This window comes from Chrysemys picta, chromosome 8 (genome assembly GCF_011386835.1).
Source record: "Chrysemys picta bellii isolate R12L10 chromosome 8, ASM1138683v2, whole genome shotgun sequence".
NCBI lineage: Eukaryota > Metazoa > Chordata > Testudines > Emydidae > Chrysemys > Chrysemys picta.
Genome location: NC_088798.1, coordinates 97,799,404 through 97,812,324, shown reverse-complemented (window position 1 = coordinate 97,812,324; position 12,921 = coordinate 97,799,404). Strand labels below are relative to the sequence as shown.

At 41.2% G+C, this 12,921-nt stretch overlaps 1 protein-coding gene across 1 annotated transcript in view; it reads left to right on the top strand.

The window, feature by feature from the left end:
• Positions 1-1,732: 1,732 nt before the first annotated feature.
• Positions 1,733-12,921, top strand: part of FSTL4 (follistatin like 4) — a 540,889-nt gene continuing 529,700 nt past the window's right edge. Inside the window, exon 1 of the mRNA XM_042850015.2 lies at positions 1,733-1,765. The gene's annotated coding sequence lies outside the window, so the exon portion shown is untranslated. The remainder of the gene's footprint in view (positions 1,766-12,921) is intronic.

The window sequence follows — 12,921 nt, the reverse complement described above, 5'->3', positions numbered from 1 at the left end:
CTCTGTAGCACCCTCTGCTGGCTCAGTGTGATGCTGCAGGCACACTGCCTCAATTTCCTCCTCCCATGATTTTCTGTCTCTCCCCACATTCTTGGGGCTAGGGCCTCTGGCTGGGTCACTGAGTTCAATCCTCTTTCAGAGCAACAAAAGTCCCAACAAAACCAAAAGTACTTTCATCCCACTTGAGCTTCTGGCTTGGTTCCCAGTCTCTTCTTGGTTACCTTCAGTCTCTCTATGGTTCTGAGATGGAGTCCTGACTCCCAGGCTCCTTCCCTGATTCCCCTCACAATCTCCTGCAGAACATCACTCAGGGCCTCCCACAGAAGCCTGACCATTTTTTGTGATTCCTCTCTCAATCTGAGTTTTCTAGCCCTTTTAAATAAATCACCTTGTTGATCAGGACCAGATGGTGGTGGGGAGTATCTAATCTGCACAGGTGGGGCTCAGCCCAACTTGTCTTAAAGGGCCAGCCAACCTGTGACACATCCTCTAAATGGACACAATGAACAAATGATGTTGATCCACGCAACATACCAGGACTTTTGATGAGGCCCAGAAGTGTATTGCATCCAAAGGGGTTCTTACACCAATGCATTTTTGTCTCCTCATGGAGGATGGGTGAAGTCCCAGAGGACTGAGAAGGGCAAACATAATACTTATCTTTAAAGAGGGGAACAAAGAGGACCCAGGAAATTATAGACCAGTCAGCCTAACTTGGATACCCAGAAAGTAGTCCTACTGAATGGAGCTTGGCGTTATAGTGAATCACAAATTGAATATAAGTAACAATATGATGCAGTTGTGAAAAAGGCAAATACTACTCTGGGGTGTATTCATTGTTCCACTCCACTCAGCATGTGTGAGCTCTCAGCTGAAATATTGCGTTCAGTTTGGGCACCACATTTTAAGGAAGATGTGGACAAACTGGAGAGAGTCCAGAGGAGCAACAAAAATGATAAATGGTTTAGAAAACCTGACCTATGAGGAAACATTAAAAAAACTGTGCAAGTTTAGTGTTGAGAAAAGAGGACTGCATTGGGGGAGGGGAGGTGTATCTGGTAGGTTTTCAAATACGTTAAAGAATGCTATAAAGAGGACGGTGATCAAGTGTTTCCATGTCCTTTGAACATAGGCCAAGAAGTAATCAGCTTAATTTGTAGCAAAGGAGGTTAGATATTAGGGGAAAAAATCTGCGGGGCAAGAATTGGGCTCCTCAGCTACTTAAAAACTTACCAATGTCTCCCCTTGGCAAAAATATCATCCTCGCATCGAGGGATAGCCAAAGAAGGAGTTAAGTACTGGAACAGGTTACCCAGGGAGAAATCCCCGTCACTGGAGGTTTTTAAGAACAGGTTGGACCCACCTGTAAGGGATGGTCTAAGAATACTTGGTCCTGCCTCTGCATGGGGGGGATGGACTAGGTGACCTCTCAAGGTCCCATTCTGCCCTATATCTATATTCCAGCCCTGTGATTCTATAACATTTGCTTGTGACACTTCCTGATATGGAATAGGAACCATAATTTCACATGTGATGGAAAATGGCATTAAAAGACACATTGCTTTGCTTCCAGATCTCCTATTCTGTGAAACATAACTATTCTCAAATTGATAGAGAAGCTCTGAGCTTATTCTGGAGAGTTAAAAAAAAATCCTTAATCTCTTTATGGGAAACCATTAACTCTGGCTGCAGATCATCAACCTCTAGTTTCATTCCTTAACTCAAAGAAAGGAGTCCCAGATATGGTTGCAGCATGATTACAGAGGTAGGTGATATTCTTCAGTGCTCACTATTATATTAAATTCAAAAGTACCAACCAATATGTGAATGTGGATTGCTTGACTCGTTTGCCATTGGATGTAGCAGGTAAAGATACTGAAGGGGAACCAGAGACCATTGAAATGTTATATGTGGCACAAATTGAACTCTGGCCAGTTACAAATGTCATGATACAATTCAAAACTAAAAATCATCTAGTGCTGACTAAAATGATGCATTAAATGGATGCTCCCCCCTGCACACAAACAACTGTTTTGAGCTTTCTTTGCTGAAAAAGAGCAGTTAAGTGAGTGTCAAAGTTGCCTGTGTGTGGAGCTAGGATGGTTATTCCTACAAAGCTCATGTGTTCTCCAAAAATTACATGAGGTGTCATTTGGGAATTATAAAAATGAAAGTTCTGGCTAGGAGTTCTGTGTGGTGGCTATGGGTTGTTAGACAGATAGAGGAACTGGCAAAACAGTATCATGGTTGTCAGCAAATGCAATGCATACCTGAGAATGCTTCTTTGCATCCTTGGGAGTGACAAATGAATCCATATAAGCTATGATGGACCATTTATGGGGATGTCTATTTTTGATTGATGTAGATATTCAGAAGTATTCTGTGTGAATTCAAATAATGGAGGAGTTAAGCCGGTTGTTTTCCAGAATAGGCATTCTTGAGCAGATTGTAAGTGCAATGGAACTCAATTCACATCCAGAGAGTTTATATTGTTAGTCTAAAGAAATGGTATCAAACCTGTCACATCAGTTCCTTGCCAGCCTGCCACAAATGGGTTGATGGAAAGATTTACCCAGGGATTGAAATAAGCGATTCATGCTATGGCTCTAGGTAACAGTAGTTTAGAGCACAGAGTTACACATTTTCTATTGGCCTATGGGAACGCAGTTCATACTAAGACTATAAATCAGACACGAGTGATGATGTTTATGGGACATAATTTAAGGTTGCACTTGGGCTTGCCTAAGCCTGATCTAGGTTGACCACATAGCAAGTGTGAAAAATTGGGATGGGGTGGGGGGTAATAGGAGCCCATATTAAAAAAAAAAAAAAGCCCCAAATATTGGGACTGTTTCTATAAAATTGGGACATCTGGTCACCCTAGCCTGATCTTCAGAGGGCTCACACACCACTTAAAGAGATACAACTCAATTCCTATACACTACATGTACGTATATAACAATACTCCCATTTTATAGATTGTGAGATAGACATTTAGGGTCTGATCCAATGTCCACGGAATCGATGGGAGTCTCCATTGACTTCATAAAGTTCTGGATCAGGGCTACATTCAGGTTAAGTGAATTTTCCAAGGCCACAACCTGACTGTCACAGCCGATATTTGCACACAGGACAAAGCACATGATAGGCCAATTTTCATAGAGACCCCAGCCCCAAATTATTGTTAAATTGTACATGTGTGAGTTTGGGGCAAGCAAAACTTGATGCTCAGATGTCTAAGATCTTGCGCGTGCATACGCACCCGCATACCAGATGCAAACGATTTAATTATCTTGAGTAAACATGCAAAATATGGGCATACAATTTTAGGAAAATTGGCTAAATCAGACATTAATGTTCAGTAAATCTCTGTTCTCTTCTGACCGAGAAGGTTGAGAATTATATTTAAATATTTGTAGCTATGTAACTTTTATTGGCATGACTGAAAGTGAAATATTTTTATTCAGCATTCAGTATATATTGAGGACAGCAAAGACCACCTGTGCTTATAGTGGGGGAGGTGTTGCAAAAGTGCCGTTGATGATATTAGCATATAGAAGGCCTCAGAAGGATCATTGCGATGAGTAAGAACAGTGGAGGCCATCAAAGGCCAGCACTTCAAACTGAAAAGGTTACAGCTGTTGGAGAGGAGTTGAGACACTGTATATTTACCAAGGTCTGCCTTGGAAACATTCCTTAGTGAATGCTAAGTTTGATTCAGAGCTTTCCGCCTTGAATTAGAGCAAAGACAAATTCAAATGGTACAGAAAAGAACAAGTAACGAGGCTGGCAAAATAAAATGTGACATTTCCAGCAGAGCTTTGCTAATGGGCCAGCTGCAAGCATTCATCAATGCATAGATCACATACTAAAAATGATTCCATTTTTGGAGAGAGAGAATTAGTAAAACCCTGTGCGATTTCCCCGATTCATTTTCTTTTGATAGAATTTGTGCTATGTTATGGTAGAATATTTCAATTACTTCTGTGGGAGTGTGGCTATTTGTAATGGGATCTAAGAGCTAAGGCAGATCTACGTCGTGAACAAGGCTTGCTTTTGTTGGCATGTCATCTTTTCTGATTGAGATAAAAATACAGGTAGCTGCTAGAAAGGCTTACTGAGTTTGTCCCTGCTCCCGTTGAAGTCAATGGTAAAACTCATGGGATCAAACCCATACTGAGGTTTGGGAGTCTTCTGAGATCTGATCAGAATAGGGCCTGACTTATAGTCCATAACAGGAGAGGCTAGGGGATGGGATCAAACTGAAGGAGAATGAAATTATTAAGGACAATGGTGCTTCCTCCTCTTGGTCTTCAGTGCCACTACACACCAGTATTTACTCTGATAACATTTCTCAATTCAGTTACTATGCTGGCAAAGGTGGGAACAAGACATGAAGAGGATATCAGCATTTCAGAGGATACCTGAAAATGAACAGACAATTCTAAGGATGAAGGATTGAGGTTACTCTTTCACTCCTAAGATCTAGAAATTGTTTCTAGCTTTGGTAGGGAGCTACAGTCTGGGGCATGGATAAGCGTTCATGTCACTTTCCCCATCAGTGCCCAGCCCACGGAAGCTAATGATCCAACCAGCGGACCAAATTCATTGATGAATCCTGGTCACGTGCCACCTGAGGCACGTTGTGCATATACTAAGAAGGGAACTGCAGTAAGAGAGGGAGCCAGGAGGAAAACGTAAATGTTAACTTTTAATGTTTAATATTGAACCTTAAAACTGGGCCTCCTCTTTGTATGCAAGAGTTTCATGGCCTTTTACCTATTTATCTTAGTAACTGATTATGTTCTTATGTCTGTGTTCAATCATGAATGGGCACACTTTTCTACACACAGATACCCAGCGATGCTATAATGAACAGAAGGGATTATATGATAAATTGAATAATCCCCTTTTTTATGAAGTTAATCTGTTTATGTACAAAAGGATTTTAACACTTGAGTCAACTGCAAAATTTCTTGCCTTTTGAAGAAACAATGCGCAGAGTTCTTGGCAGTGTAACAGCCCTGTTACAGATACCCTTTTTTGCCTGAATTATAAACCAATGTATATTGCATTGTGATTGTAAAAAAGGGGTTGACATTGAAGGTGTTATGGGGAATATAGTGATTAATTTACCTCTAGGAAGATCAGTATCAGCTCCCATATGCTGCACTATGCTCTATATTCATAATGATGACCAAATTAACAAACTTTTTCCAATATGAATGCTAACATTGGGAGAATCACACCTGTTCCCATTTTGGGTGATTTAAAAGGTTTCTGTGCCTACTGAGAAGGGCTGAGTGAATACTAGAAAAATTTATTTGCAAATATGGCTTGGAATAACCATTACAATTTCACATCACCTGTACTCACACTCCATTTAGTTTTTTTTCCAGACATTTGTATGAGTGAATTATTCACTCATCTGTAATATTTATCTTTAAAACGACTAGACAGTTCAGCCCCATATAGAGATGTTCCTCAATGTGAATTCATAAATCCACCATAGCTGGCAGAACACTTTCTTCAGGGGATGATGATCTATTTATTCTCTGTTTTCTCATCTGCAAAGGTTAGCTCAAGCTCTCTTTCGTTTACATGAACTGCAAGCAAACAGCTTGTGTAATATTTTACTGTTTCCTCATTTGAATATAAAGCTTTTACAACATACTTCTCAGCTACTGTAGCCCATCAGGTTAGCAGTTCTCTCAGCCGATTTATAAGACAGCAAAAGCAATTTTGTATGGCATTTTTTCACACTTATACATACACCCACCCACCCCCTATAATGAGCAGAAGGGATTATTTAATATGTTGAAATGACTGAGGAAAACGAGGAACATTTAAGTGGAGAGGGAAAGTCTGAGTCTTCGCTACTTTTATTGGCCAGCTCTTCAGCTTCTCACTAAAATGGCAGCCTTGCTGTAGCTGCTGCTTAGTGATCCTGAGCCAGTTCTTGATCACCACAGCAACACAAAGGAGCCACACAGCTGGCAAATTGAGCCATCTAAGAATTCCCCCAGCATGAGGAAACACTGAATGACAGAGCCCCCAGCAAAGGGCCTGTATTTGGGCCTGGCTGGAACTAGGTTGTAGATGGAGTACTGCTGAGCTCTGGAAATTCTCAGCTGGTGTAATGTCTCCTCATCTAATTGGGGAACAAAACCCCACCATGTTACCTCTCTGTCCAATCCATGCAGGTTAACTTTACAGTTGTAAATATGAAAGACTTGAAGCAATGCTCTCAGCAAAGAGTTTGTGAGCAACCTATAGACTGAAATACGTTCATGTAAAACTTTCATCAACAAATCTTGACTGATGAAGTTAACTGTTCCTATACTTTAAAGTCTCTCTTGATGGCTGAGGAATTAATGTGTGGAAATTGTCACCTCTCTGCAGACAATTCACAAACATAGAAACGGGCTAAATGCAATGGATAATATCTTCTGAAATAGTTCATCCAGCTCTAGTGGTATAGGAGATACCTCAAGGTTTCTTGTCACCTAGACGAAGGAATAATTGTGATATCTCAGATAACATTGGCAAATTCTGTATAATAAGACAGTGTTTTAGTATCCCAATTGGAAAACATAATATGCTTTAGCATGGTCTGTAAGCAGCTCTCCTCATCCCAGCCAGTCCAAATAACTTCTACAGAGCAAGGTGGAATGGTACTTTCATTCTCTGTAAAATGGATCATACTTTTCATCATATGTCTAATGAAAATGAATACAAAATACCCTCGTGCGTGTGTGAAAGAGACACTTATTTTTAGTTAGGCTGTTTATGAAAGGATGTGTGCTGAATTTCTAATTTCTCAACTCCTTCTGCGTCATTATTTATTACTAAGGCTTCTGTCTCAATTAAATATATTTAGCTACAAACCTGAATCAAAGCTAAATAATTAGCCCTGAGTATTCTATTCACAATTTGTGTCCATGAACCTTGTGAAGAGCCATAAAAGGTACAATGCAGTGGTTCCTAATCCTTGCCTTTGATATCTCTCTTGTGATGGCTTGGTGGATGGGTGGACACCTCCCTTCTTTGGCCCCTTTGTGCCATGTCTCAGCACAGTTGCCACTATTCTGTTTTTCAATCCAATCTCTTTCCTCTCCCTTTCTGCCTCTGTTCCCTCTTCTCTTTACCATTCTCATCTGTCTTTTCCTTTCTGTATTTACAATTTTTTGCCCTCTTTTTTTTAATATTGTTGCTCTAGTTTGTACTCTCTCCTGCCTGTTCCCTGCTCAGCAAGAGGCTACATGTTATTTGGGGTAGGCGTGATGTTCCTTGTCTCTATCCATGAGGGTAAGATACCTGTATCTGGAGGGAACTGCCATTCTGACTTAGGCCTGGTCCCCACTAACCTCCCACTTCGGACTAAGGTACGCAAATTCGAAGTACCTTAGTCCGAACTTACCGCGGGTCCAGACGCGGCAGGGAGGCTCCCCCGTCGATGCCGCGTACTCCTCTCGCCGAGCTGGAGTACCGGCGTCGGCGGCGAGCACTTCCGGGATCGATCCCAGAACATCGATTGCCTGCCGCCGGACCCGGAGGTAAGTGTAGACGTACCCTTAGAGGAGAAAAGAAATAGTATGTATTGCAATTGATAATTGTTCAAGCTTAATTCTTGAAATAATTGCTCCAGCCTCTTTATCTTAAGAGAGTTTGGGCCTCAAAGAACATTAATAAGACTTTATCGATATTTAAATAATGTTCCTTGGTGGTCATTAATAAAGCTATGCTTTGTCTGGGCTACTCACAAAAGGGGAGATCCACTTTGACAAGCATAACATTTAAGAGAATAGAGATTTCGGGCTACATCTTCAGCTGGTGTAAACTAGGGTAGCTCCACGGACGGTGCTGATTTACACAAGCTGAGGATGGGTCTCTAAATATCCATTCTCTTAATTGTGAGTCTGCTTAAGAGTTTGCTCATGAACATGAAGTTCCTAAGCTATACTGACAGGATTGATTGAAGGTGTGCTGAGCATTGAACAATGAACGGTAGTGTGCTGTATATTTGATCACATTTTATTGGTAACTGATGAAGTTTAACTGTTCCTATACTTTAAAGTCTCTCTCGATGGCTTAGATGCTCTGGTAATTAGACAACAAGTGACTCAGCAGAACTATTGCTGGTCACTGCTCCCCTAAGCCTTTTCAAATCCTTTCCCCACTCTTTGCTCAGTGGAAACACACTAGTTCTGTTAAAAGAGGGCTCTCCTCACCCTCAAAGGACGGGCTAAGATTTGTCCATAAGTGCAAATTATTCCAAAAAGTCTGTCACAAATCTTAGGCCCATATCAATTTGATCTTACCTTGAAAATGAAATGATTAGATACGGTGAAGAGCTTTGTGGGAGAAAGCAGCTAAAATATTGTAACCTATTTCTACTGACTTTAGGATTTAACTTCTGATCATGCCTTGTGTATCCTTTGCACATGTCTACATGAGGGATACAGGGCTTTAAATCTGAACTATAATAGCTGAAAGTAAGAATATTACAGATGCAATTCTAGAGTCACAGATGTGCAATGAGCAAATCATATCCACATCAGCTGTATTAGCTGTTTAGTGCCAAAGAGATGAGTTGATGTATAGTATATAAGTTTCCCATTGGGCATGGGAGAGAAGATGGGTCCATTAAAGGAAGAGACAGTCTAAATCAACATTGCCCAGCAGGAACTAGACACCAGCCTTCTAACCTGTGCAGTTTCTTTACCCTATCTAAGCTAATATCTACAATGTACACCACTCCACAATGATCTAATTAGAATGTTAACTGATGTAACATTCTGACATAGCTAACACAATGACACTGAAGGTTTAGTTGAATGGACAAATTAGCTTTGAATTTTCCTGCAGTCATAAACGCTTTTATTATAATTTTCCATTTCTGCTGCTGGCATATTTGCATTTTGCTTAACAATTTATCTCCAGTCATTTGTCAGATATTATCAGTCTCTTGTTAATAAATTAGGACAGCTTACATTAAGACTTTTTGAATTCTACCATGCTCATTGTCTTCTAAGGGCTTCCGCAGGCACTGGCTCCACAGCGACCCCATCCTCTTCTGGCCCTAGGAGTGAGAGTCAGGATTTGGGAATTGAGCATAGATTTGTCATGTGCAGAGCATTAACCCTTAGGCATCAGGCTGATCCAGTGACCTGCCAGTCTCATTACAAGCTTGGGAAAGCACACAGGCAGTATGGTTCACTATCAGTATAACAATACACTCGGTGTGTGTGTGTGTGTGTGTTTATCCTCCCCTAGTGTGTCTGCACTGTCGCCTTCTACTGGAAAGAATAGGTAAGACCCTTTTGAGTTTGGGTGATCATGTCACTGACCTGCTGATTGCAAGCTACAGAGTTTCTTCTGGTCCTTATTCAGTCGGATGTGTCTTTAGTGTACCATCCTCTTCCTTTGGTAGCTACTCATTATCCAACTACTAGAAAAATGGGGATAAACTGGGACCTTTTCTTTAGAGCAGAGATTCTGTCTGTCTCTACCGCCTCAGATCCCAGTCTTCCTTGTATAAATGGCAGAAGGACCTTGCTCCTTAGTTCTTTCGTACCACTAAAGCACAGCTTCCATTACAAGGTACTAACAATTGTGTGGCTACATCAGGGGTCGGCAACCTTTCAGAAGTGGTGTGCCGAGTCTTCATTTATTCACTCTAATTTAAGGTTTTGTGTGCCAGTAATACATTTTAATGTTTTTAGAAGGTCTCTTTCTGTAAGTCTATAATATATAACTAAACTATTGTTGTATGTAAAGTAAATAAGGGTTTTAAAATGTTTAAGAAGCTTCATTTAAAATTAAATTAAAATGCAGAGCCCCCCGGACCGGTAGCCAGGACCCGGGCAGTGGGAGTGCCACTGAAAGTCAGCTTGCGTGCCGCCGTGTGCCATAGGTTGCCTGCCCCTGGGCTACATTATGTCCTTAATTTTTATTTGTCTGTCACCCTGGTGTCTAAAACCCATGCATCTGGGCTACCTCTGGATTCAGCTACCATCTCTGTGATTTCAACTTGCAAATCTACCTTGCCACTCCTAACCTATCTCCCTCCATTCAACCTCACATCTCAGCCTGTTTCTTAGAAACATCATCTAGGATGTCGCACTGTCAGATTACATTTATCCTGGCTAAAATTGAACTCCCCATCTTTCCTCTTAACCCCTCCCTAGCACTGACTTCTCTGTGACTATTGATGACCCCACCACGTAGTTACTCAGACCTGCAACCTGCCTTCAGCTCCCCTTGTTTCCTCCCCCTCACATCCTCCCTATGTCCAATTCTTGCTGCTTCTTCCTTCATAATCATGTTTATTAGATCTGGTCTTTTCTCTCTGCCCATGCAACTACAACTGTCATCCAGGCCCTCCTTGTTTCTCATCCTGATAACTGAAGCCTCCTCTCTGGATATCCTAATACACAGCTCCACTTATTCAGTTCACACAAAATGCACAACGTTCACCTTGCAATATGACCACATCACCCCTTCTCACTGAATCCCTCCATTAGTTCCCCTCTCTCAGTGGTATCAAGTAAATCTGCTTGTTCTCACTTTCTGCATCGTCCATCGTCTGCAAATGTTCAGACCTTAATGCATATTACCTTTCTGAGGCCATCAAGTGAGCATGAAAAATCTGCCCTACCTCTCTATTAATCTCTGCAACCCCCCAATTGTTTTTGAACTCCTTGCTCATCTTTTACCTTGTACCATCACATCCAGGCCTCTGTTCCTTGGACAGTTCCTAGTCCAATTGATTATTTCACCAGCCATGCTGTTTTAACAGCCTTATTGCAGTCTGTGTAAATTATATCGCCAGTCTCACTCTTGTTCTTTTTCATTGACACTTCCTCAGAGATATGAATCCGACATTAATATCAATTATCATTTAATGCAAGACAAAGAAAAATTTGCTTTCATATAATACAAAGTATTATTAAAGCGTTAATGTGGTGCGGAGTGGCCAGCATGGTAATGTCCTTTCCCCTCTGTTTGGTGTTAAGAGAAAGGTTAAGATGTTCATTAGCAATATGTAATGATCTGACGCTTTTGGTCTGCATGGAAATATGGAATTGAAGGCATCCTCCCTCCCAGCTTGTCTAAACTGGGAAAGGTGTCTGCATAGGTGTTTCACGCTCAAATGACAGGCTGAGAGACTTAGATGCCATCCTACTGCGCACTCACAAGTATTATTAATGTGCTGAATGTTAGCATCTTAAAGCTCATACAGAATCTGATGCATGTCTTCTCTCTGTTACTTTTCTATTCGCCTGAGAAAAGTGCGTGTGAGTAAGAAAACGTGGATGCACAAATATAGAGAAAAGAAAAGGGGAAAGTTAAATGCAGAGGAGGGCGGTGAATCTGAAAATGGGGAGGCAAAATTGACATGTACACTAAGCTGATTTATAATAGTGGGTGAAGATCTTTCCTAACTCAGAACAAGTACAGACACCCTTGGGATCCCCCACAGTATAAAGTTAAGTAGGAGTGAAGCAAAGAGAAAACAAAGGGAGAAGAAGAGGGGGACAGAGGGGAGAAAGAAGTATAGGATGAGAGAAATAGACCAAGGAGGGGAGGAGAATCACAATATCACAGGAAAAATGAAGATCTTATCTATCAATAAAAAAATCAGTAGTATTTCTGCTGGTAGTAAAAATGGTCTCTTCAGCCGAAGTGAGTGTAACTCCATTGAATGAATTGAGCTACTCTGGGTTTACAAAGCTACTGCTGGGTACAGACTTAGGGACATTAGATTTAATTCTACTTCACTTTTACAGGGCTGCACAGGTGTCTATGAGGGAAGATGCTGTAGTTATGAAGCAGTAGGCAGCTAGTAATAGGTATAAAATCAAATCAGAAAGGTGGGACGAAAAGGAACAAGTGAACCACCCGGTCTGGAAAACTGGTGTTGCTCTTGAGACATCAGTTCTGGCTTTAAAAGAGCCACTGTCGCCCTAGGTGGTTTTCTGTCTTGTACTTTGATGATACCTCAATATTTATTATGATGATTATTTGATCTTCAAGTCAAATTCAGTAGCTGTTAAATTTCTGGAGGAGCTCATGAATGAAAGTGAATCAGAGGTATATCCAGGAGGAAAGGTACAGGATAAATAAAGGTGGTAGATGCTTCTAAATCATTATTCAGCACTAGAAAGACTTTCATTTTCACTGTACTGTGTAATGAGAGTTTTTGCTTTAATTTTCCTTTCTAAAGGGTCCTCTCCATGAATGACTTACATCCCATGTAAGTAGGAATGTAATGAACTATACATTTAAATTAAAATTCATGCAGAATTTTAAAAAGATGTAAAAGATATTTATTTGTACCTTGTGACCTAAACAATCTGAAAACTCTGAGCTGCCAAACACAAAACTTGGTGATTGGTCCCCACACTCTAAAACCGATGACCCTAAACTTTCCTAGAGTCAACAGAACCAACTTAACTAAATTAACCTCACTTGGGTACACACCTGAAGTTGTGCAGGCGACAAATACTGTCATGCTAGGAAATGAAATAAGATTAAATGTCAGCCCCATTTCTTGCTTTTTATCAAAAACAGTCATTGTAGTTACTTCCAAGACTCTGTCAAATCATCCTAAATTACGGGCTACTTCAGTGAAAAAAAATAAAGAAACCCCCTCCCGGACCCCCGGTGCTCTTTTCCCTTGGGGTGCTACCCACTGCAGAGCCCCCACAGTCTGGGTCTCCCTTCCAAGGGAAACCCCCTCCCCCTATGCCCACCTTGCCTCAGTGGCTACCGCCAGTCGTCATCTAGTCCCCTTTCTCTAAGGAAAACTTCAGTCTGTCATGGCCATTCATCATTAGCAAGAGGGTTGGACCAGCTGCCTCTGCCCATCCCCGGCTGCACCTCTGCAGCCCCAGTGCCTCCTTAGGCCTTTAACAA